The sequence below is a fragment of the Lissotriton helveticus genome, chromosome 8 (assembly GCF_964261635.1).
Source record: "Lissotriton helveticus chromosome 8, aLisHel1.1, whole genome shotgun sequence".
NCBI classification, from domain to species: Eukaryota; Metazoa; Chordata; class Amphibia; order Caudata; family Salamandridae; genus Lissotriton; species Lissotriton helveticus.
The window spans coordinates 546,047,367-546,074,101 of record NC_136069.1 but is presented as its reverse complement, the minus strand read 5'-3'; positions in this window follow the sequence as shown (position 1 = coordinate 546,074,101).

Genomic DNA, 26,735 nt, shown 5'->3' with positions numbered 1-26,735 from the left:
TAGTACCCTGTTCTCTGTGCAAGATGCCGTTCAATAATTGCACAGTGCGGACGAGCATCCGGCACTGTGCAATCATTGAAAACGGCATCTTTCACAGTGCGAGCTGTAGGAGACTTTTACTCGAGCTGCAGCTTTCTCACAGCGGACTGGTAGTTTCTCATCAGGAGCGGTCGCGAGCATACGCGACCACTCGCAATGAGAAACCTGACCTCCCCGCGTTGAGAATCTCGCCAGGAGGTTTATTTTCCACACTTGCGATCGGCAACTTGATGTTGCTGATAGCGAACGGGGAAAAAGTCTCGCCAGGATGTCATTTTGCTTGCTCGCGGTCGCCAACTTGACGTTGAGGACTGCGAGCAAGCAAAAAATGACCTCTGCACTACGCTACACGTGTTTGCACTGTGCTACGTGCAGTTTGCATCGTGCAAACTTCGCAAACTACGCGTTCGTAGAGTAGTGTTTTGCCCAGGGTTACTTTTAACACAAAATGTACCAAAACGGCTTTTTCTAGGCATATAGCCTCACACAACAATATCACAACGCCCTGAACACTATGTACAAGATCTTGTTTCAAACTATGTACAAATGTCATCACTATCTTCATCCATGGGGCGACAGGGCTGTCTGCATATCCATAACATCACTAAAATATGCATACATAGCAAGGCTGCTTTCAATAAAAAAAGATGAGCATCTGATAGATTAGGCCATAGTTACAACGTTCATGTGTGGAAGTGAATTCCTTTCAATTCTAAAAATACTGACAAACACAAGACATATAAAAATGACCAAAAGTGATTACAGACTCCACTCACCCGCTATGTGTTAAGTGGCGAGAGAACGTCAGGGGGTCTAAATTCGCCACCAGTCGGCACGATTAAACTCGAGTTCTGAGGGAAACAAAAAATATCCAACCGCGATGTCAGTATGCTGGTAAACATACAGACAAAAATGTCCTTAAGTCATCCCTGATGCACGCATCATCACGTCCACATACCTGCTTGACAGGAATTCTCAAGACCTCCAGGGGTTCCGTCTAACAGACAACCCGACAGTCGCTTATTCGCTCATTAAGTACGGAGGCAGGCTTTCCTCATCTTTAAGGATAATTGACTTTAGCCTGATATGAAGTAGCAGAATTTCTTCATTCTTTATGCTTTCCCAATCTTTTTGTCTTTTCACACGAGCACAAACCTTTGCACTTTCCTACTATGCACCTGGCAGTAACCCCCGTTCTTCATTGTATCTATAAGAGGTTTTTATTCTGAAGTAAATGTGAATAAACTGTTATTAAGTTGACTTGATCTACTGTGCTTATACTCATTGGGTAATGATTGATTGTATATGCATTTGGCTTGTCTTTTTCTCCCCGTTTTACTTGCAGGATTTATTCGCATATGAATATTCAATAGTTTATGCATTCACTGCTATAATTGGTCTATGTCGGGATTCTGAGCGTGGTCAGTCAGGGTTGGATGGCTTCAAAGGGTGGAGGCTACCATGCGTCGTCCCAGGCGAAGGTTGCGGGTCCCAGGATGAGGACCTCCATTTTCCCAGTGTTGAGCTTCAGGCAGCTGTCCTTCATCCAGGCCATAACATCCCTCATTCCTTCCTGGAAGCTGAGCCTGGTGTCCTCAGGGTCCTTCATGAGGGAGAGGGTGAGTTGGGTGTCATCGGAGTCGGATACTATGTTGAACCCATGCTGTCTGTCGATGGTGGCGAGGGGGGCCATGTTGATGTTGAACAGCATGGGGCTGAGCGATGATCCCTGTAGTACTCTGCAGTTGATCTCTGTGGGTTCGGAGATGAAAGGGGGGAGTCTGATCCTCTGGGTTCTGCTGGAGAGGAAGGATCATATCTGGTAGAGTGTGGTTCCTTGTATCCCGGCATCGTGCAGTCTGGCTGTGAGAGTGTGGTGTGAGAAGGTGTCAAAGGCTGCAGAGTGGTCGAGTAAGAGGAGGGTTGCGTGTGACCCTGGTCGAGAAGCATGCGGATGTCGTCAGTGGCGGTGAGGAGGACATTCTCTGTGCTGTGATTGCAAACAGCAAAAAAACGCCAAAATCCCTCAACACCTTGTTGATCAGCATGTTAAAACAAATACTGCCTACTCAGTACAAGATATTAACTCTTTGGCAGCTGAAGCACAATCATTCCCCAATGACTGCAGTACATGGGAAAGTCATGAACTCATCTCTCCACGTTATCACATAACACGTACACACATCTTCAAAAGGTTTTCTCCAAGTACTTGAAAGAGATCCAGCTCTCTCCTGACTAACGTAATGATAACAAGCTCTGCACAAAACATAACCAAGTGGCGCTATTCACAAGCCATATTTACAAGAAACTCAACAAGTCACAAAAATGACACGCTATTCACAAGGCATATTTACAAGGAGCTATACTTAAGAAAATTCACATACTACTCACAAGTCTTAATCACAAGGCGCTTATTCACAAATAAACCAACTAGTTACTCACAAGGCACTTGCGCAGTCCAGAAGGGACTCGTCTAGATACAAGGAAATGAACTCTTCAGATGCTGTCGACTTATTTTACATACTCTAAAGGGTACAGGTGGTGGCGTTCTCTACCTACTGGGTCTTTCTGAGGTGGTCACTTGAACTAGTTCTTCTGACAGGACGTGATTCTTTTTCTTTGGCTTTTTCCTCTGCTAGTTTATTTCTCTCTACTTTGTTGAATTCTTTCTCTGATCACCTATGTGACTCTTTGCGCCATAACTCAATAGCATCTTTCTGAGAGGGTCTTGACTTTTTAACACATATCATGACCAGGTGTGTCTCTAGGCGGGATATTAACTGACTCTTCTAGTATACCCTTTCTGGTCCCTATCTGACGTAACTTTGAAAACAGTGGCATGTTGAAATCAACACAATGGAAACACAATACACAAAAAATAGACTGTAACAATCAACAATCATTCACACTAAACAATTTAAACACTGAAACAGATACAGATACAACCTAAACTGATACAGAGAGTTAAACATGTACTTGAAAAACAGTTTGTGCACTGAAAATACAGTACAACCATACCGGTCTCAGAAATGAGACACGTCTTTACCGGGCCCACGTTTAACCGTGGACCCGTCTTGACCGTTCCCACGTTTTGCCGTGGGCCCGTCTTGACCGTTCTCATTTAAAATGAGCCCGTCTTGAAACTTGATGCATTCCCCATAGTGGTACTCACCGGGAAAGCAGAACTTTAAACTTGAAGGCCTCGGAAACTTGACTTGACTACGCTTGCGCCTTGGAACAGGTGGACCTCTGGAGACCTCGGACCTTGCTCTCTCACGGGCTGGGCCTCTGGTTGAGACGATCCGCGTTCCTCACCGCCTCACATGGATGCCTGGTCACAGTCCGTCCTCCTCCTGGGCCTGAGGGAGTAGCGGGAAATCCCGATGGCGTGCGCACTTTGAAGTCCGTCACGGCTGTAGAAGGGGGCAAAGACTAGACCCACAACTCCGGCGAGTGGGGAAAGGGATATGTCCCTGTAAGGGCGCCAAATTATGTGGTAAATAAATTATTACCCTGGCAGAATTTCTAGGCATTAACAAAGTATCATGCATCAAGTGAGAAGCAGAGTCCGTGGTATCTGAGTTAAAATGGGCTTTATTCCAATAACTCGAGTCAAAGGGAGAATATGTTCCATCACCTCTGAGGTTCAGGAAGAGTCTTCTAACAATTATTTACTGAACATAGTATATATACATTTCTTGTACATAGGCTAAGTAGAGCAAGAAAGAAAATGAGATAAGAACATGTGGGTGTACATGAGGGTGTGTACTTTGATGAGTCATAGGTATGTGATAGGTAGGTGTCATAGGTGGGTGGGTACTTAGGAGGAGTTTGCATGACCAGCTGGAACTCTGCCCTACTTGTGTGCAACTTGGACATGACGTGCAATTGACGTGTTAACTGGGAGGAAGCTGACTTTCAACCTAGCAAGAGATCTCTTGTGTCAAGGCGACTTGAGCACGTTTTGTACAATCTTATATGATAGGGGATGTATTATCTGGAGCACAAGTTGTTCATCACTAAAAGACAGAGAGGGCATATTTATTCGTTCATTGCATGAGGGCTGTGAGCTCTTCTATGGATGCAAGCACTGTGATTTACTTAAATGGAGACAGACTGGCTAGGCCCTATCTCCCTCGGACGGGTTCTGTGTACTTTTCCTCACCGGGCAGGGATGCCACTCTGTACAGCAGATGGATAACTGTTATTCATAATACTGTCTTGGCAGGCTTCTTGCTGACGTGACTGCAGCTCAGTATGCCAAGAGTCATGAAAACATTAATTCAGAAAGTGGTTTCAGGCTCAACCAGTACGATATTTATTTAAAAGAGCACAATGCAAAATGCAAATACATGGGCCTTCATTTTAGCTTAACGTTTGGGAGACTTGATGACTTGACTTGCAGGACATGTTTGCAGAGGCCTAGTGATTCAGGCCACTACGGGAAATATGCATGGGAGACATGCACATGACATGTAACATAGGGTATATGTAGTGGACATATTTGGTCAGGCAAAATATCATTTTCCTCAGGTCTGTAGGTACCGCCATGGGCTTCTTGAGGAGGGGCTTGACTTCTGCATGCTTCCAGTCATTCGGGAAGGTGCCGTTTTGGAGGGAGGTGTTGAGGTCCGTCCTAGTTTGGGGCGATGGCGGTGGCGGCCTTCTGGTAGATGTGAGGTGAGCAGGGGTCTGTGGGGGCTCCAGACCGCTTTTTCATCATGGGTGAGGTGATGAGATCCACCGTAGCAGGCGACCAGGTGGTGATGGTCGGCTGGTGGTCGGTATCGAAGATGGGGTGATGAATGGCGTCTGGTTGCTAAAGTGGTCATAGAGTGTTTTTATGGAAGAAGGTGCTGAGCTTGTTGCAGAGTTCCTGGGATGGTGGGTTGTCCATGACCTCGCTGGTGGGTTTGGTAGATTGCTGTATGATGTTGAAGAGTTCTCTGGAGTTTGTTACGTTGGTGTCAAGTTTGTTCTTGATGAAGGTCCGTTTGGTGTCACTTATGAGCTGGTGGTAGTGCTTCAGGGCGCTTCTATGGTTGTTGAGGTTTTCCGTGTTTTCAGGCCACGCCATAATTTCTAAAGGTGTCGGTGGGCGCGCCTGGCGCCTTGGAGTTAGGTGGTGAACCAGGCAGCCTTCAGGGGGTGTTGTTTGGCGGGGTCATGGAGGGAGCGATCTTGTCGGAGCATCTGGAGATCCATCGGTGGAGTTCTTTGGCAGCGGAGTTGGCGTCGGTAGAAGAGGGTCGGTCTAGGCGGAGGGTAGAGTTTAGGTGCTCCTCTGTGATTTTGCTTCCGTTCATTCGTGGCTGGTGTAGGTCCAGTTTGGGTGCGGTGGTAGTGTTGAAGGTGAAATGTAAGCAGTGGTGGTCGGTCCAAGGGGGCTGTGTGGTGTGGCCTAAGTGGACTTTTAACCCACCTGCGAAGATGGGGTCGAGGATGTATCCTGATCTGTGCGTGGAGGTGTTGATCAGCTGCTGCAGTCCAAGGTTGGAGAGGTTGGCGAGGAGGGCGGAGGAGTCGGGGTCACTGCGGTTGTCTAGATGGAAATTCAGGTCTCCGAGTAGGATGTAGTCTGTGGAGGTGATGGCTTAGGGTTCGACGAGGTCGGTGATGGATGTCGTAGCCACGGAGCGTGGTCCTTGGGGACGTCTGGATCTGGAAGTGGAGGTGTTGGAGTGAGGGTCACTCGTGCTAGAAGTGGAGAGTCGGGGGGAGGTCTTGTGTGCGATGGCAAGTCCTCCTCCTGGGGGTCTGGGCAGTCCTTCCTCTGGATCTTGTAGACGTCGGGGATGGCTGTGGCGATGTCGGGACCGGAGATGGCGTTGGTCCAGGTTTCCGTGAAGAAGGCGACGTTGGGCGCGAAGGTGTCAATTAGGTCCCAGATATTGACGGCGTGTCTGTGGAGAGAGCGCACGTTGAGGATGATGCACGTCAGGCCTTAGGGATTCCGAGTGCCTCATGGGCCTGCGGTGGACGTGGGCTGGTGTATATGGTGAAGGAACGTTGGCAGCATCTGCAGAAAAAAGGTCCGTGGGTGGGGTTTGGTGCTGCACACTGGCAGTCCGGGTGTCTTCCGGTGTTGACAGTGTGGAGGGCGGCAGCGCCGTATCGGTGGGGCCCTGGGGAGCCATGGTTCCTGGCACTGGTCGCGGGCGGGTCACTGGGGAGTCGCGGACAGTCGCATACAGGCTTGCCTTTGGCACAGCAGCGGCGCAACCGCGCATTGGTCATCATGATATAGGGGATGGAAGGTACACTCAGCTGGGAGGCGGGAAAAACAGGCGCAGGCAGGGAGGAGAGGCCGCAGGTCAGTAGTGGCTGGATATCGGGAGCTGGGGACGGTAAGGGGCGGTGCGACAGTTCCAGTGACGACAACATCCTTCGGAGTTGCGACGGCAGGCACAGCGACGGCGATAGGCTTCTTCTCGTTGAGTCACGCTTCCATCTCCTTGCGACACGCAGTCCCTTAGAAGGCCCAAAACAGCAGCAGGCACTTCCAAAGAACTCTGGCCTATCGCCCCTTTGCATTATGGTCAATGCAGTACAAATGTTTAAAAAAACGAGTCGAAAGTTCAAAAGTGTTTCACCACAATCGGTGCAAGTAGGTACTTGAAGTGTAGTTATCTCTAGACACGAGACATGGCTTGTGTTTCGGGATTGATTCCCTCATCAGTAGAGACAGTTCTGGGGTAGCAGAGCAGGCCGTCAAACATCCGTCAAAGGCTTCGTTGCACCTCCAGCAGTACAAATGTTTCAAGCTGACGAGCTTCTGGATGACGCACCTGCGTGCTGGGCAATAAGGCCCGTGACGGTTACGAGGCGGCCTGTCTCATGTCCCGGGTCTAGAAATCGGGGTAACAACAAGTATCTACTTGCACCTACATAGGTGAACCACTAACGAACTTTCAGTAATTTTTCAAACTTCAGGCACTACACATACCAGAGTGCTTAGGGGCAACCCGGAGGAGGGGCTAGCGGTGTGCGGTCCATTGCTGTTTTTTCTACATAAGGGCTCCCTTGAGCCTCCCAAGCTGACGAGCTTCTGGACGACGCACCAGCGTGCTGGGCAACGAGGCCCGTGACGGTTATGAAGCGGCCTTCTCTTATACCCCTATTTACTTTCTCTACTTATGAAGGAAGATATCCCGAAACCCGAGCCATGTCCCGGGTCTAGAGATAGGGGTAACAACAAGTATCTACTTGCACCTACATAGGTGAACCACTTACGAACTTTCAGTAATTTTTCGAACTTCAGGCACTACACATACCAGAGTGCTTAGGGGAGACCCGGAGGAGGGGCTAGCGGTGTGTGATCCATTGCTCTTTTTTCTACATAAGGGCTCCCTTGAGCCTCCCAAGCTGACGAACTTCTGGATGACGCACCTGCGTGCTGAGCAACGAGGCCCGTGACGGTTACGAGGCGGCCTTCTCTTCCACCCCTATTGACTTTCTCTACTGATGAGGGAAGATATCCCGAAACCCGGGCCATGTCCCGGGTCTAGAGATCGGGGTAACAACAAGTATCTACTTCCACCTACATAGGTGAACCGCTTACGAACTTTCAGTAATTTTTCGAACTTCAGGCACTACACATACCAGAGTGCTTAGGGGCGACCGGGAGGAGGGGCTAGCGGTGTGCGGTCCATTACTGTTTTTTCTACATAAGGGCTCCCTTGAGCCTCCCAAGCTGAAGAGCTTCTGGACTACGCACCTGCGTGCTGGGCAACGAGGCCGTGACGGTTACAAGGCAGCCTTCTCTTCCACCCCTATTGACTTTCTCTACTGATGAGGGAAGATATCCCGAAACCCGGGCCATGTCCCGGGTCTAGAGATCGGGGTAACAACAGGTATCTACTTGCACCTTCATAGGTGAACTACTTACGAACTTTCAGTAATTTTTTGAACTTCAGGCACTACACATACGAGAGTGCTTAGGGGCGACCCGGAGGAGGGGCTAGCGGTGTGCGGTCCTTTGCTGTTTTTTCTACATAAGGGCTCCCTTGAGCCTCCCAAGCTGACGAGCTTCTGGGCGACGCACCTGCGTGCTGGGCAACGAGGCCCATGACGGTTACGAGGCGGCCTTCTCTTCCACCCCTATTGGCTTTCTCTACTGATGAGGGAAGATATGCCGAAACCCGGGCCATGACCCGGGTCTAGAGATCGGGGTAACAACAAGTATCTACTTGCACCTACATAGGTGAACCACTTATGAACTTTCAGTAATTTTTCGAACTTCAGGCACTACACATACCAGAGTGCTTAGGGGCGACCCGGAGGAGGGGCTAGCGGTGTGCGGTCCTTTGCTGTTTTTTCTACATAAGGGCTCCCTTGAGCCTCCCAAGCTGAAGAGCTTCTGGACGACGCACCTGCGTGCTGGGCAAAAAGACCCGTGACGGTTACGAGGCGGCCTTCTCTTCTACCCCTATTGACTTTCTCTACTGATGAGGGAAGATATCCCGAAACCCAGGCCATGTCCCGGGTCTAGAGATCGGGGTAACAACAAGTATCTACTTGCACCTTCATAGGTGAACCACTTACAAACTTTCAGTAATTTTTCGAACTTCAGGCACTACACATACCAGAGTGCTTGGGAGCGACCCGGAGGAGGGGCTAGCGGTGTGCGGTCCTTTGCTGTTTTTTCTACATAAGGGCTCCCTTGAGCCTCCCAAGCTGAAGAGCTTCTGGACGACGCACCTGCGTGCTGGGCAACGAGGCCCGTGACGGTTACGAGGCGGCCTTCTCTTCCACCCCTTTTGACTTTCTCTACTGATGAGGGAAGATATCCCGAAACCCAGGCCATGTCCCGGGTCTAGAAATCGGGGTAACAACAAGTATCTACTTGCACCTTCATAGGTGAACCACTTACGAACTTTCAGTAATTTTTTGAACTTCAGGCATTACACATACCAGAGCGCTTAGGGGCGACCCGGAGGAGGGGCTAGCGGTGTGCGGTCCTTTGCTGTTTTTTCTACATAAGGGCTCCCTTGAACCTCCCAAGCTGACGAGCTTCTGGGCGACGCACCTGCGTGCTGGGCAACGAGGCCCGTGACGGTTACGAGGCGGCCTTCTCTTCCACCCCTATTGACTTTCTCTACTGATGAGGAAAGATATCCCGAAACCCGGGCCTTGTCCCGGGTCTAGAGATCGGGGTAACAACAAGTATCTACTTGCACCTACATAGGTGAACCACTTACGAACTTTCAGTAATTTTTCGAACTTCAGGCACTACACATACCAGAGTGCTTAGGGGCGACCAGGAGGAGGGGCTAGCGGTGTGCGGTCCATTGCTGTTTTTTCTACATAAGGGCTCCCTTGAGCCTCCCAAGCTGACAAGCTTCTGGTTGACGCACCTGCGTGCTGGGCAACGAGGCCCGTGACGGTTACGAGACGGCCTTCTCGTCCACCCCTATTGACTTTCTCTACTGATGAGGGTAGATATCCCGAAACCCGGGCCATGTCCCGGGTCTAGAGATCGGGGTAACAACAAGTATCTACTTGCACCTACATAGGTGAACCACTTACGAACTTTCAGTAATTTTTCGAACTTCAGGCACTACACATACGAGAGTGCTTAGGGGCGACCAGGAGGAGGGGCTAGCGGTGTGCGGTCCTTTGCTGTTTTTTCTACATAAGGGCTCCCTTTAGCCTCCCAAGCTGACGAGCTTCTGGGCGACGCACCTGCGTGCTGGGCAACGAGGCCCGTGACGGTTACGAGGCGGCCTTCTCTTCCACCCCTATTGGCTTTCTCTACTGATGAGGGAAGATATCCCGAAACCCTGGCCATGTTCCGGGTCCAGAGATCGGGGTAACAACAAGTATCTACTTGCACCTACATAGGTGAACCACTTGCGAACTTTCAGTAATTTTTCGAACTTCAGGCACTTCACATACCAGAGAGCTTAGGGGCGACCCGGAGGGGGGGCTAGCGGTGTGCGGTCCATTGCTGTTTTTTCTACATAAGGGCTCCCTTGAGCCTCCCAAGCTGACGAGCTTCTGGACGACGCACCTGGGTGCTGGGCAACAAGGCCCGTGACGGTTACGAGGCGGCCTTCTCTTTCACCCCTATTGACTTTCTCTACTGATGAGGGAAGATATCCCGAAACCCGGGCCATGACCCGGGTCTAGAGATCGGGGTAACAACAAGTATCTACTTGCACCTACATAGATGAACCACTTACGAACTTTCAGTAATTTTTCGAACTTCAGGCACTACACATACCAGAGTGCTTAGGTGCGACCCGGAGGAGGGGCTAGCGGTGTGCGGTCCTTTGCTGTTTTTTCTACATAAGGGCTCCCTTGAGCCTCCCAAGCTGTAGAGCTTCTGGACGACGCACCTGCGTGCTGGGCAACGAGGCCCGTGACGGTTACGAGGCGGCCTTCTCTTCCACCCCTATTGACTTTCTCTACTGATGAGGGAAGATATCCCGAAACCCGGGCCTTGTCCCGGGTCTAGAGATCGGGGTAACAACAAGTATCTACTTGGACCTACATAAGTGAACCACTTACGAACTTTCAGTAATTTTTCGAACTTCAGGCACTACACATACCAGAGTGCTTAGGGGCGACCTGGAGGAGGGGCTAGCGGTGTGCGGTCCATTGCTGTTTTTTCTACATAAGGGCTCCCTTGAGCCTCCCAAGCTGACAAGCTTCTGGACGACGCACCTGCGTGCTGGGCAACGAGGCCAGTGACGGTTACGAGGCGGCCTTCTCTTCCACCCCTATTCACTTTCTCTACTGATGAGGGTAGATATCCCGAAACCCGGGCCATGTCCCGGGTCTAGAGATCGGGGTAACAACAAGTATCTACTTGCACCTACATAGGTGAACCACTTACGAACTTTCAGTAATTTTTCGAACTTCAGGCACTACACATACGAGAGTGCTCAGGGGCGACCAGGAGGAGGGGCTAGCGGTGTGCGGTCCTTTGCTGTTTTTTCTACATAAGGGCTCCCTTTAGCCTCCCAAGCTGACGAGCTTCTGGGCGACGCACCTGCGTGCTGGGCAACGAGGCCCGTGACGGTTACGAGGCGGCCTTCTCTTTCACCCCTATTGGCTTTCTCTACTGATGAGGGAAGATATCCCGAAACCCGGGCCATGTCCCGGGTCTAGAGATCGGGGTAACAACAAGTATCTACTTGCACCTACATAGGTGAACCACTTACGAACTTTCAGTAATTTTTCGAACTTCAGGCACTTCACATACCAGAGAGCTTAGGGGCGACCCGGAGGGGGGGCTAGCGGTGTGCGGTCCATTGCTGTTTTTTCTACATAAGGGCTCCCTTGAGCCTCCCAAGCTGACGAGCTTCTGGACGACGCACCTGGGTGCTGGGCAACAAGACCCGTGACGGTTACGAGGCGGCCTTCTCTTTCACCCCTATTGACTTTCTCTACTGATGAGGGAAGATATCCCGAAACCCGGGCCATGACCCGGGTCTAGAGATCGGGGTAACAACAAGTATCTACTTGCACCTACATAGGTGAACCACTTACGAACTTTCAGTAATTTTTCGAACTTCAGGCACCACACATACCAGAGTGCTTAGGGGCGACCCGGAGGAGGGGCTAGCGGTGTGCGGTCCTTTGCTATTTTTTCTACATAAGGGCTCCCTTGAGCCTCCCAAGCTGAAGAGCTTCTGGACGACGCACCTGCGTGCTGGGCAACGAGGCCCGTGACGGTTACGAGGCGGCCTTCTCTTCCACCCCTATTGACTTTCTCTACTGATGAGGGAAGATATCCCGAAACCCAGGCCATGCCCCGGGTCTAGAGATCGGGGTAACAACAAGTATCTACTTGCACCTTCATAGGTGAACCACTTACGAACTTTCAGTAATTTTTCGAACTTCAGGCACTACACATACCAGAGTGCTTGGGGGCGACCCGGAGGAGGGGCTAGCGGTGTGCGGTCCTTTGCTGTTTTTTCTACATAAGGGCTCCCTTGAGCCTCCCAAGCTGAAGAGCTTCTGGACGATGCACCTGCGTGCTGGGCAACGAGGCCCGTGATGGTTACGAGGCGGCCTTCTCTTCCACCCCTATTGACTTTCTCTACTGATGTGGGAAGATATCCCGAAACCCGGGCCATGTCCCGGGTCTAGAAATCGGGGTAACAACAAGTATCTAGTTGCACCTTCATAGGTGAACCACTTACGAACTTTCAGTAATTTTTCGAACTTCAGGCATTACACATACCAGAGTGCTTAGGGGCGACCCGGAGGAGGGGCTAGCGGTGTGTGGTCCTTTGCTGTTTTTTCTACATAAGGGCTCCCTTGAGCCTCCCAAGCTGACGAGCTTCTGGGCGACGCACCTGCGTGCTGGGCAACGAGGCCGGTGACGGTTACGAGGCGGCCTTCTCTTCCACCCCTATTGACTTTCTCTACTGATGAGGGAAGATATCCCGAAACCCGGGCCTTGTTCCGGGTCTAGAGATCGGGGTAAAAACAAGTATCTACTTGCACCTACATAGGTGAACCATTACGTACTTTTAATAATTTTTTGAACTTTTGGCACTACACATACCAGAGTGCTTAGGGGCGACCCGGAGGAGGGGCTAGCGGTGTGCGGTCCATTGCTGTTTTTTCTACATAAGGGCTCCCTTGAGCCTCCCAAGCTGACAAGCTTCTGGACGATGCACCTGCGTGCTGGGCAACGAGGCCCGTGACGGTTACGAGGCGGCCTTCTCTTCCACCCCTATTGACTTTCTCTACTGATGAGGGTAGATATCCCGAAACCCGGGCCATGTCCCGGGTCTAGAGATCGGGGTAACAACAAGTATCTACTTGCACCTACATAGGTGAACCACTTACGAACTTTCATTAATTTTTCGAACTTCAGGCACAACACATACGAGAGTGCTTAGGGGCAACCAGGAGGAGGGGATAGCGGTGTGCGGTCCATTGCTGTTTTTTCTACATAAAGGCTCACTTGAGCCTCCCAAGCTGACGAGCTTCTGGACGACGCACCTGCGTGCTGGGCAACGAAGCCCGTGACGGTTACGAGGCGGCCTTCTCTTCCACCCCTATTGACTTTCTCTAATGATGAGGGAAGATATCCCGAAACCCGGGCCATGTCCCTGGTCTAGAGATCGGGGTAACAACAAGTATCTACTTGCACCTACATAGGTGAACCACTTACGAACTTTCAGTAATTTTTCGAACTTCAGTCACTACACATACCAGAGTGCTTAGGGGCGACCCGGAGGAGGGGCTAGCGGTGTGCGGTCCATTGCTGTTTTTTCGACATAAGGGCTCCCTTGAGCCTCCCAAGCTCACGAGCTTCTGGACGACGCACCTGCGTGCTGGGCAACGAGGGCCGTGACGGTTACGAGGCGGCCTTCTCTTCCACTCCTATTGACTTTCTCTACTGATGAGGGAATGTATCCCGAAACCCGGGCCATGTCCCAGGTCTAGAGATCGGGGTAACAACAAGTATCTACTTGCACCTACATAGGTGAACCACTTACGAACTTTCAGTAATTTTTCGAACTTCAGGCACTACACATACCAGAGTGCTTAGGGGCGACCTGGAGGAGGGGCTAGCGGTGTGCGGTCCATTGCTGTTTTTTCTACATACGGGCTCCCTTGAGCCTCCCAAGCTGACGAGCTTCTGGACGACGCACCTGCGTGCTGGGCAACGAGGCCCGTGACGGTTACGAGGCGGCCTTCTCTTCCACCCCTATTGGCTTTCTCTACTGATGAGGGAAGATATCCCAATACCCGGGCCATGTCCCGGGTCTAGAGATCGGGGTAACAACAAGTATCTACTTGCACCTACATAGGTGAACCACTTACGAACTTTCAGTAATTTTTCGAACTTCAGGCACTTCACATACCAGAGAGCTTAGGGGCGACCCGGAGGGGGGCTAGCGGTGTGCGGTCCATTGCTGTTTTTTCTACATAAGGGCTCCCTTGAGCCTCCCAAGCTGACGAGCTTCTGGACGACACACCTGGGTGCTGGGCAACAAGGCCCGTGACGGTTACGAGGTGGCCTTCTCTTTCACCCCTATTGACTTTCTCTACTGATGAGGGAAGATCTCCCGAAACCCAGGCCATGACCCGGGTCTAGAGATCGGGGTAACAACAAGTATCTACTTGCACCTACATAGGTGAACCACTTACGAACTTTCAGTAATTTTTCGAACTTCAGGCACCACACATACCAGAGTGCTTAGGGGCGACCCGGAGGAGGGGCTAGCGGTGTGCGGTCCTTTGCTATTTTTTCTACATAAGGGCTCCCTTGAGCCTCCCAAGCTGAAGAGCTTCTGGACGACGCACCTGCGTGCTGGGCAACGAGGCCCGTGACGGTTACGAGGCGGCCTTCTCTTCCACCCCTATTGACTTTCTCTACTGATGAGGGAAGATATCCCGAAACCCAGGCCATGTCCCGGGTCTAGAGATCGGGGTAACAACAAGTATCTACTTGCACCTTCATAGGTGAACCACTTACGAACTTTCAGTAATTTTTCGAACTTCAGGCACTACACATACCAGAGTGCTTGGGGGCGACCCGGAGGAGGGGCTAGCGGTGTGCGGTCCTTTGCTGTTTTTTCTACATAAGGGCTCCCTTGAGCCTCCCAAGCTGAAGAGCTTCTGGACGATGCACCTGCGTGCTGGGCAACGAGGCCCGTGATGGTTACGAGGCGGCCTTCTCTTCCACCCCTATTGACTTTCTCTACTGATGAGGGAAGATATCCCGTAACCCGGGCCATGTCCCGGGTCTAGAAATCGGGGTAACAACAAGTATCTAGTTGCACCTTCATAGGTGAACCACTTAAGAACTTTCAGTAATTTTTCGAACTTCAGGCATTACACATACCAGAGTGCTTAGGGGCGACCCAGAGGAGGGGCTAGCGGTGTGCGGTCCTTTGCTGTTTTTTCTACATAAGGGCTCCCTTGAGCCTCCCAAGCTGACGAGCTTCTGGGCGACGCACCTGCGTGCTGGGCAACGAGGCCCGTGACGGTTACGAGGCGGCCTTCTCTTCCACCCCTATTGACTTTCTCTACTGATGATGGAAGATATCCCAAAACCCGGGCCTTGTCCCGGGTCTAGAGATTGGGGTAAAAACAAGTATCTACTTGCGCCTACATAGGTGAACCACTTACGAACTTTTAGTAATTTTTCGAACTTTTGGCACTACACATACCAGAGTGCTTAGGGGCGACCCGGAGGAGGGGCTAGCGGTGTGCGGTCCATTGCTGTTTTTTCTACATAAGGGCTCCCTTGAGCCTCCCAAGCTGACAAGCTTCTGGACGATGCACCTGCGTGCTGGGCAACGAGGCCTGTGACGGTTACGAGGCGGCCTTCTCTTCCACCCCTATTGACTTTCTCTACTGATGAGGGTAGATATCCCGAAACCCGGGCCATGCCCCGGGTCTAGAGATCGGGGTAACAACAAGTATCTACTTGCACCTACATAGGTGAACCACTTACGAACTTTCAGTAATTTTTCGAACTTCAGGCACTACACATACGAGAGTGCTTAGGGGCGACCAGCAGGAGGGGCTAGCGGTGTGCCGTCCATTGCTGTTTTTTCTACATAAGGGCTCACTTGAGCCTCCCAAGCTGACGAGCTTCTGGACGACTCACCTGCGTGCTGGGCAACGAAGCCCGTGACGGTTACGAGGCGGCCTTCTCTTCCACCCCTATTGACTTTCTCTAATGATGAGGGAAGATATCCCGAAACCCGGGCCATGTCCCGGGTCTAGAGATCGGGGTAACAACAAGTATCTACTTGCACCTACATAGGTGAACCACTTACGAGCTTTCAGTAATTTTTCGAACTTCAGGCACTACACATACCAGAGTGCTTAGGGGCGACCCGGAGGAGGGGCTAGCGGTGTGCGGTCCATTGCTGTTTTTTCTACATAAGGGCTCCCTTGAACCTCCCAAGCTGACGAGCTTCTGGACGACGCACCTGCGTGCTGGGCAACGAGGGCCGTGACGGTTACGAGGCGGCCTTCTCTTCCACTCCTATTGACTTTCTCTACTGATGAGGGAATATATCCCGAAACCCGGGCCATGTCCCGGGTCTAGAGATCGGGGTAACAACAAGTATCTACTTGCACCTACATAGGTGAACCACTTACGAACTTTCAGTAATTTTTCGAACATCAGGCACTACACATACCAGAGTGCTTAGGTGCGACCCAGAGGAGGGGCTAGCGGTGTGTGGCCCATTGCTGTTTTTTCTATATATGGGCTCCCTTGAGCCTCCCAAGCTGACGAGCTTCTGGACGAGCACCTGCGTGCTGGGCAACGAGGGCCGTGACGGTTACGAGGCGGCCTTCTCTTCCACCCCTATTGACTTTCTCTACTGATGAGGGTAGATATCCCGAAACCCGGGCCATGTCCCAGGTCTAGAGATCGGGGTAACAACAAGTATTTACTTGCACCTACATAGGTGAACCACTTACGAACTTTCAGTAATTTTTTGAACTTCAGGCACTACACATACGAGAGTGCTTAGGGGCGACCAGGAGGAGGGGCTAGCGGTGTGCGGACCATTGCTGTCTTTTCTACATAAGGGCTCACTTGAGCCTCCCAAGCTGACGAGCTTCTGGACGACGCACCTGCGTGCTGGGCAACGAAGCCCGTGACGGTTACGAGGCGGCCTTCTCTTCCACCCCTATTGACTTTCTCTAATAATGAGGGAAGATATCCCGAAACCCGGGCCATGTCCCGGGTCTAGAGATCGGGGTAACAACAAGTATCTACTTGCACCTACACAGGTGAACCACTTACGAACTTTCAGTAATTTTTCGAACTTCAGGCACTACACATACCAGAGTGCTTAGGGGCGACCCGGAGGAGGGGCTAGCGGTGTGCGGTCCATTGCTGTTTTTTCTACATAAGGGCTCCCTTGAGCCTCCCAAGCTGACGAGCTTCTGGACGACGCACCTGCGTGCTGGGCAACGAGGGCCGTGACGGTTACGAGGCAGCCTTCTCTTCCACTCCTATTGACTTTCTCTACTGATGAGGGAATATATCCCGAAACCCGGGCCATGTCCCGGGTCTAGAGATCGGGGTAACAACAAGTATCTACTTGCACCTACATAGGTGAACCACTTACGAACTTTCAGTAATTTTTCGAACTTCAGGCACTACACATACCAGAGTGCTTAGGTGCGACCCGGAGGAGGGGCTAGCGGTGTGTGGCCCATTGCTGTTTTTTCTATATAAGGGCTCCCTTGAGCCTCCCAAGCTGACGAGCTTCTGGACGACGCACCTGCGTGCTGGGCAACGAGGGCCGTGACGGTTACGAGGCGGCCTTCTCTTCCACCCCTATTGACTTTCTCTACTGATAAGGGAAGATATCCCGAAACCCGGGCCATATCCCGGGTCTAGAGATTGGGGTAACAACAGGTATCTACTTGCACCTACATAAGTGAACCACTTGCGAACTTTCAGTAATTTTTCGAACTTCAGGCACAACACATACCAGAGTGCTTAGGGGCGACCCGGAGGAGGGGCTAGTGGTGTGCTGTCCATTGCTGTTTTTTCAGTTTTATTCTGATATTTCAACCTGGAAAAGTCAACCCTCTTCCAGCGGCTAGATTTGGGTATGCCCCCCATTCAGGAGGTAATTTCAAATCGCCCCTTGCTGTACTGGAGGCGACTCTGGTCTACTCCAGAGCTGGTAACCTACATCTCTTGTACCTAGGGCCCAGAGTGACTCCAAGGAATGGTTGTCTGGCATCCTGATCTGAAGCTTAGCGACACAACAGACTTCCAACAACCTTGCACGTTCACCTGGACTGTGCAATCTGTGAGTCTACCCTGCAACCCAGTCCTGGACCATTGGAAGTGGGATTAATTTGCTCTGCCAGCTTCTTCGGATCCATCAGAACCAACGCATCTCATCTACTTTGCAGCGCAAACCAGAGCAGAATAAACACATAGCTACTGCTGTGTGGATTGGACCCTTTGCAAAGACCTGTACCTTAGCTTTTAAGAACCGTCACTGTGCAACGCATCCTTGGTGAAGGCCCTCGCATTCCTTGTCGAGGGCAGTCTCAGTCATGACGATGGACTCCGCATCACAGCCTTACAGCTCTTTGGAACTGACGCATCGTCCAGACTGAGTGCCAAATATTTTACACTGGAATTTGCATTGCAAGCCTGTCTACAGGAATATTGATGATAATGCAGACCCTTGCATATCGGAACTGAAGCATCACTTCTGCTACGCAATACATCTTTAATGTGGATCCCGCAAACCAAGATTTCAGTCACTTTTTTTTCAGTAGGCTTAACTGGGTAGCCAGCCTATGCTCCATCACCTACCTAAACTAGTGATGTTGTCCCAGTCCTGGCCCATGACATATTCACAGTTGGCATTTTGTGCTTTCTGGCACTATTTTTGCTGACATTTTTAAAATTTCAGATCTATGGATCTACTAATTTGATTTTTGTTGTTGTGGTCTTGTTTTATTTATTAAAGAAAGTTTTTTTCTAACTTGGTGTGGAGTTCTTTTAGTGTGGTGTTTTCACTTTATTACTGTTTTAATTGTTGCATAAATACTTTACACATTGTATCTAAGTTAAGCCAGCCTAACTACTCTGTGCCTCTTTACCAGAGGGTGGAGCACAGGTTAATTTAGGAATGACTTGTGCCTCTCAACCCACTCAACCAACAACCCAATTTCTCACAATGGTGGTCAGCAGTGGGATAGGACTTGTGTTTGTGCAATGCCTTATAGTGATTTGGTGTACACTACCATCCCATATCTGAGACTAATTCGAATTTGATATTCTCTCTGATTGGCTTTTTCTAAATTCTCTCTCTGCCCATTGCGTCTGAACCCACCACTTCAAGTACAGAGATTAAGCTCACAAACATAGAGTCCTACCCTGAGGCCCAGCTGAAGGAGTTCGGCAAGGAGAGGGGACATCCAGCTCAGAACACCACAGCCACTGGCTACAACAAAAGGAGTTGATGAGATGGACAGGCAACAAGAGGATTTGGAGGCCATTCCTAAGAGGCATAAGTCTGCCGAGGGGGGGGGTGTCTCTCCTGAGTTTGAACCCCCTGCCAGGTCAGGAAGTAGCGTGTCCTCTCAGGGCCTGTCCCCAGAATAGCTGGCAGACAGAAAGTCAGAGAGGGAGTTCAGGCTGTAGATGACAAAGCTCAGGATAGAGAAGAAGAAACTGGCCATGCGCTTGTTAAGGAGGTTAAGTCTGGCTCCGTGCAGAGTATTAGAGCGGCTAGACTCACTTATAAAAGTGTAATCGCTGAGTCCAAGTTGAATTGGGAGGCTTCAAGATGGGCTAGTATAAAAGAAGCCCTGGACAGACGCCATTACAGGGCTTTCTGGAACTTAGTTAGAACAGGCTCATTAGAGGGGACATCAGCCACAATACCTAACTTGAGCGATGAGGTCTGGATTGCCCACTTTAAGCCCTTGTTTTCACATACTGACACCCCACCTTCCACAGACTCACCTATACCCACGAATAACATACCAGCTCTAGCTTTATTGGATACAAAGGACCCCGATTACCATCCCTGCACTATGCTGGAAATTCAGGCGGCCCTTAGATGCTTGTTTCCCTGGAAGGCTCCGGGATTGGATAAAATCCCTGGAGATCTATTCTTGAGTGAGCAGAAAGTATGGGTTCCCTAAATTTGGCTATACTTTAATGCCATTCTTCATGGTATGTAAATCCCCCCAACTTTTTTGGGGGCAGAGATCATCCCCATCCACAAAAAGGCCTCCCCACTCGACCCGGCTAATTACCGCCCCATTAGCCTCATTGACGTCTTGCAGAAGTTGTTTGCCCGCCTTTTACTAACGAGGTTGCAGTGTTGGATGGACGAACACCACATTCTGACCTCCCTCCAAGCGGGCTTTCGAGCTAAGGTCTCTACCACCGACCAACTGTTTATACTACAATTGGTCTACTGGAAGACGGTGACTATGGGGGCTCGTAGCCTTTACTTGATCTTTGTAGATCTTCGATCTGCATTCGATATGGTATAAAGGGACAAGCTCTGGGCTATACTATTAGAAATGGGTGCCCCAGTATACCTGTGCCAACTGTTCAAACGCCTATATCAAGGCACTTATGCGAGGGTGAGGTATGGGCGGGATGGGGGGCTTTCGGCAACCTTCCCGGTGTAAAAAGTTGCGAGGCAGTGGTGCGTGCTGGCCCCCACGCTTTTCTCTCTGTTTCTTAACGGATTGATTGAACATCTATTGGGTGCGAGGGATTTAGATTCACCTAGTCTAGCAGCCCGCAAAATACCAGCCCTGGTGTTCGCTGATGATACCCTATTGTTCTATGGGTATTCATCGAACTCTGGAGGCGTTCTGCAACTTTTGTAGTTCCAGAAACCTGGAGATCGATCTCTCTAAAACCAGATATACGGTTTTCAACGCCAAAGCCCCCAATTGCCCCCACCCCCATTTGGATGGCTCGGTGTTGGAAAGAGTCTTCACTTTTGATTACTTAGGGGTAACACTCAACGACAATATGGAATGGGGGTTGCACATGGCCAAGGCAAATATGAAGCTGGGGCAAGCCTCTGGCGGTATTTTAAAGGTCTATAATGAGTGTTCATATAAAACCTTGGGTCCACCAGTGGAAATTTACAAAGCTCAGGCGAGAGGTGGGGCGCTCTATGGTGTAGAGCTATGGGGCCACATCAATGCCACCTCTCTGTCTACCACTGAGAACAGCTTCATTAGGCGCCTATTGAGACTCCCCCAGAGCACACCCTTGACCCCGTTGAGGCTTGATTTGGGTATGCCCCCCATTCAGGAGGTAATTTCAAATCGCCCCTTGCTGTACTGGAGGCGACTCTGGTCTACTCCAGAGCTGGTAAGCTACAGAGAGGACTTATGGGATTTACTGATCATAAGGGGTGTGGGTAAAATCCCCTGGCTAAAACATGTCAAGCAGCTTTGCCACGCACTAGGTAGGGGTGGCATGTGGCTTTTCCTAGAGCAAACCTGTGCCCTGGCACCAAGGAGGCTGTTAGTCAACGTTCTCAAGCGACACCGAATGGATTTGACACTAGCGAGTTCATCCTTGGGTGGGTTGACCGATAGATTTCTGGTGGTCAAGGACAATTACCAACTTGAGAAATTCCTGGACGATATCCAGCCCCCACTGGCAAAGAAATTATATATCCAATTTAGACATGGAACACTTCCAGTGAGGGCAGTGCCAAACAAGTGGTCAACCGCACCCCTCGTACCTAGCTCATGACCAGGGTGTGAAAGCAGTGAAGAGACAGATCTGCACGTTCTGCTCTTCTGGCCTTTCTACTCCAAGGATAGAGCTAAATGGATCCTTCAACTATGTAAGTCCATGGGCCTCAGGGATTCCAAGAAAGTTTTTAGATTGTTGAAATATGACACCTCCCCCCTGATTGTGTTTGCGACCACTAGATATCTTTTGTCTATGTGGTATGCGAGAGGCGCTAAAATTAAAACTAAAAAATGCCAAACTGTTACAATTGCGCCACCGTAACCACTGTCATCTACAAGGAATCCCCAATATCAAGTTATGTAGGGTCTGCTTTCTTTTCTTTATTGTTTTGTTTTTAATTGGAAAGGATCTACCCATGTTTTTTAATCTTGTATATAAAACTTTTTAGGAGTATTTCCTCTATTATGAATTCAGAGTACATTGCATTATTGTACATTGGTATGTTTTTACTCAAATGTTTGTAAATATGTGCTTTTATGGTTTTTAGACGATAATAAAGCTTTTTTGACTGACTGACTGACTGAAACTGGCCATGGAGGAAGATTGGAAAGAGCCTTCGATGAGTGGAAAATCTTGTAGGCTCACAAACTGACCAGGCAGGCAGGGTTCAGCTTTGATTGTGGCAGCATACCTGTTGTGCCCTCTGAAGATCCATATTCCAAAAGGTCTGGTGCCTGACTTTGTTGGGTGGTACAAAATTTACAATTGTTTTGAAACATATGAGATTGCTTTGCAGATACACATGATCCATTAGGAGGACAGGGAGGCTAGTCTGTGGAAGTACAACCCTATCAAGGGAGGGACACCCTACTAGCCCTAAAGAAGGGCAGCAGGAAGGGGGATCCACCATGCAGGAAGGTCTTGACATGAAGTACAGCCTTACTTCAAAGAAGTATAAGCAGAAGTTCAGGGACAGTCAGAAATTGACCCAATAAACCTGAGTGGATTGTGTGGATTTGTTGTGTGAGGCACTGAATGGTTATGTGTAGGGCAGTGAAATAAAATATTTTCAGGGGCTGCACAACTTGATTGCAAAAGAGCATATCATCTGTCTTTCTTTTGCAGATCTGCGAACACCGGGTTGAAAATAAGCTCACTGACCCCACTGGATCAGCACCAGGGACCACAAGAACGTATCTGGGTGGGATCACCACAAGGGTGCACAGGGTGCCCACCAGAGGAAGGAGGGGGAGACAAAAATAAAGTTTAGCCGCTCTCTAAAGATCACCAAATAAGTTCCACAGGTGATAACTTCCATCCCCAACTGAGAAGAGGAAGAAGTTGGTCCAGATACTAAGTCTTCAGGGAAGGTACCCTGAAAATATTATGAGGGGCAACACAAAGGGTAGTTCAAGGGGAATGACAAGTGTCCCAAGTGGGTACAGCTCCCCACTGGTGGGCAGTCACTGGGGTTGACTAGTGTAGCGCTGGGAGAAGACATTGTCACAGTTAGTCAGGGCAGTGTAGAGGTTTACTCTATTGTCTCTGGGTGACATAGAGATGAGGCAGAGAACTCACACGCCTACTAATGCTAGGAAATAAAGGCAGTGGGTCACCATCAATGAGCAGTGGGTGGTGCCTCTTAGAGCCACTGGAATCAGCATGTCTACTGTCAGATGACATCTGGTGACCTCGGAACAGGTAGTCCCTAATGTGTTCCACCAAGTTGTTGCAGCTGATAACCATGAGAGTCACTACCCAGTGACTCTGGTTCCCTTTGAGTTGGGGGGTCCCAGGTTCCTTGAGGGCAGCTGTGAATCTGTTCCTGCCTGTGGATTGTCTGCTTGGAAATAATTTAGAGCACACCATCTGGACGGAGGTAAAGCTTAGGTCACACTTGGAGAAGTTAGGGTTGCCTGAGTGGGTGTGCAGGACCACATAGACCATAGCTGTACAAATGGTAATCAGGAGGACCTAGAGCCTGGAAGAATGGTCCAGGTGGTGGGTAAAAAAAGGAGGGGCAGGGGCATGGAAAACATGCTCCTTAAACTACCACATTCCATGAGGAGGATGAACCTGAAGGATATTGACACCCTGTGGAACCTACCAGAGCTGTCAAACTGGCAGCAGTAAGGGGTCCCACCAGGGAGGAGTCCGCAAAGCATAGGTAGAGTGCCCTACGGGCCTGTGATGGCAGGCCAAGGCCCAAGCAGCCAGCGGCTCCTCTGGTGATCACCCGATATACTGGAAGAAGTTTATCCTGTATAGCAAGAGTAAGATTTCAAAGCCTCAGCCAAAACATGTGTTGATAGTCCCCCAATGCTACAGGGCCTTCCTATTGGAGCTGCCTCATGATCTTCTGGCCAGTCATTTGAAGAAGGATGAGATATTTAACAGAATTGTCTCCCTCTTCTGTTGGCCTCAAATGAAGAGGGCTTTAGATGATTTCTGCTGGTCCTGCCCTGCCTCCCATGCCAGTGGCAAGTCAGGAGGGACACGCTAGGCTCCACTGAAATGTTTTACTGTCATTGAGCCCCCCTTTGAAAGGGTGGGCATCAACATTGCTGGGCCTCTGGACCCTAAAATAGCCATGGGCAACATGTTACGGGATGCTATCCCTATGAGGACGGAAACTGGGTCTGTAACCCACTTGGGGTTTCCCAAAGAGGTGGGTTCGAACTGTGGACCAACTTCACTTCAGTGTACATGAAGACCATGAGAAAGGAGTGTGGGGCAACCTGCATGTTCTCCACTCCTTACCATCTTCAAACCAATGAACTTGTTGAAAACTTTAACAAGCCACTCAAAGGCATGCTAATGGGCCTCTCAGAGCCCTTGAGGTGGAAGTGGGATGTTTTCCTGCCGTGCGTGTTGTTTATGTACCAGGAGGTGCCTCAAAAGAGAGTAGGCTTCAGTGTGGGAACGACCCTACAGAATGTAGTTACCTACATGCTGGCACTCAAGACCCAGATGAAACAATGGTATGACCAGAAGGCTACTCTGGTTGAGTTTCAGTCTAGTCAAAAAAGATTGATGATGGAGCCTCTGGAGCCCAGAGCCCTACAAATCCATTGGTCTGGGCCCTATGCAGTAAAAGAGTATAATAGTAAGGTCACCTATACGGTGGACCTCAAGACTCCTTGGAACCATTTCGGAGTCTTGCACGTCAATCACCTCAAGCCCCACTTCGAGGGATTTCACTCAACCATACTTCTGGTCAAAGGTAATGGGGTAGAAGAGGAGAATGAACCTCTCCCCAACCTCTTTTCTTCCAAGGAGCAGATTGGCTCAGTGGAAGGTATCAGCCTCTCCTCTACACTGACCATAGAATAACAGGAAGACAGTCACTAGTTGTGGGGGAAGTTTACCTCTTTATTCTCCCTTACCCCAGGGCTCACTAGATGGTGTACATATGATAATGACATTCAGACAGCACATTGGGGAAGAGTACAACCTACCGGTTGTCTGATGAGGAGAGAGCCAGCATCAAGGAGGAAATCTTTAAGATTCTGGGGTTAAGGGTTTTTGAGCCCTCAAACAGCTCCTATCACTGTCCAGTGGTGTTGGTCCTCATGGCTGCCATTACAATTACCACTCCAGAACTTAAATTCTATGTGGAATATTGGGGGCTCAATACAGTCACCAAGACTGATGCACACTCCATTCCCCGACCTGATGAGCTCATAGATCTGCTGGGAGCTGCCAAGTTTCTCAGTACATTTGATTGAAGGTCTGGGTCCTGGCAGATTGCCTTGACTGAGAGGGATTAAAAGAGTTCTGGATTCTGTATCCCGGAAGGGCACTTTCAGCTCTGGGTAATGCCTTTTGGGTCGAAGAACTCCTTTGCCACTTTCCAGTGGTTGGTCAACCAGGTTCTGACTGGGCTGGAGAACTTCAATGCTGCCTATCTAGGTGACATTGTGGTATTCAGTTCTAACTGGGAGGACCACTTGTGCCACCTCAGAGAAGGGCTTCAGGCTCTGCAGAGGGCTGGCTTGACTGTGAAGACCTATGAGTGCCAGATAGGGCAAGGTTCAGTGGTCTACTTGGGTCACCAAGTGAGATGAAGCCTAATTGTCTCCCTCCGGGCCTAGAATGAAACCTATGCTGGCTTGGGAACCCACTCCCAAGGCCCAGACAGAGGTAAAACCCTTCTTATGTATCACTGGCTACTACAGGTGATTTGTCAAGGGTTATCACACCTTTGTTGCACCCTTAACTGAGCTGACTTCCATAAAGCAGCCACGTAAGTTAATCTGGGTAGAGGTGTGCCAGAACACTTTTGACACCCTGTAGGAGGCCATGAGCACAACAACCCATCTTCAGGCCTCCTTTCGCCAAGGATTCCAGACTGATGCCTCACAGCATGGCCTAGTGGCCGTGCTCTCACAGCTAAATGAAGAGAGCCTGTATCAACCTGTAGGAAGTAGGAAGTTACTTCCCGGGGAAAAGAGGTGTAGCGCAATAGAGAGAGAAGCCTTTGCAGTGGTCTGCACACTGAAGAATCTGAGACCATACTTGTTTGGTGCTCACATCCAGATTCAGACAGACCACAGACTCCTCAGAGGGCTAATGCAGATAAAAGGCGAGAATCCCAAACTGTTGAAGTGGTCCACCTCCTTACATTGAAGAGAATGTGCAAGAGGTTTGGTAGTTCTCCCAACTTTCAGCTGGAAGGGGGCACGTGTTAGACTAGGCATCCTTTTCATGGTTTTTCCCTAACTGTTTGCCTTCAGTCTTGTTTTTACTGACTTGTTTTGCATAGAGTAGAGACTGATTGCAGCCTCAAAGATGTTGCCAGACTCCGCATCACAGACTCACAGCTCTTCAGAGAGCGTGCATTGCCCCGATTGCACGCAATCCTCAAAGTCAGACTTCCCATTGCACGTGCCATCAAAAACCAATGCATCGGTTTGGCTGCATGACACATCTTCATCACATGATTAAGGGGCGACAGAGCCCTGAAACTCGTCGGACATGGTTACTAATAAAGGAAGGAAGGTCAGCAATGCGTGCATTTCAGCGCTGAAAGCCGGATGGTGGGCAGCATGGGATGTGCCCTCTTGGAGCTCAAGGGCTCTTTTGCTGAAACACATTTTGCACGGCTACCCTTGGCCGTGGAAGAGGAGCACCACTTATGCCTTCAACTAGAAGCAGTCGGAGCATGAAGGAGTTCCGGGAAGCAAACTGTTTCCTTTCGTCGGGACACATGCTGCCATTGTGAATTTCTGCGCGCATCAATGACTTTCTGCCTACTCAAGGACACAGAACGCTACAACCATCAGGGAAACTGAGCCCACTCAGGGTTTTACACTGATACTCACCTTTTCAGGACCGCAATTACCAGCATGCAGCTGAAGTGATTCGAACTGTGCCACACCCATTGGGGGTGTCATTTTCCTCAATAAAAGGTCGGAAATATTGAATTGGTGAGCTTTTCATTTCCTCTGAGCGAAGTCCATGATTAAGGGGCGACAGAGCCGTGAAACGAGTCGGACATGGTTACTAATAAATGAAGGAAGGTCAGCAATGCGTGCATTTC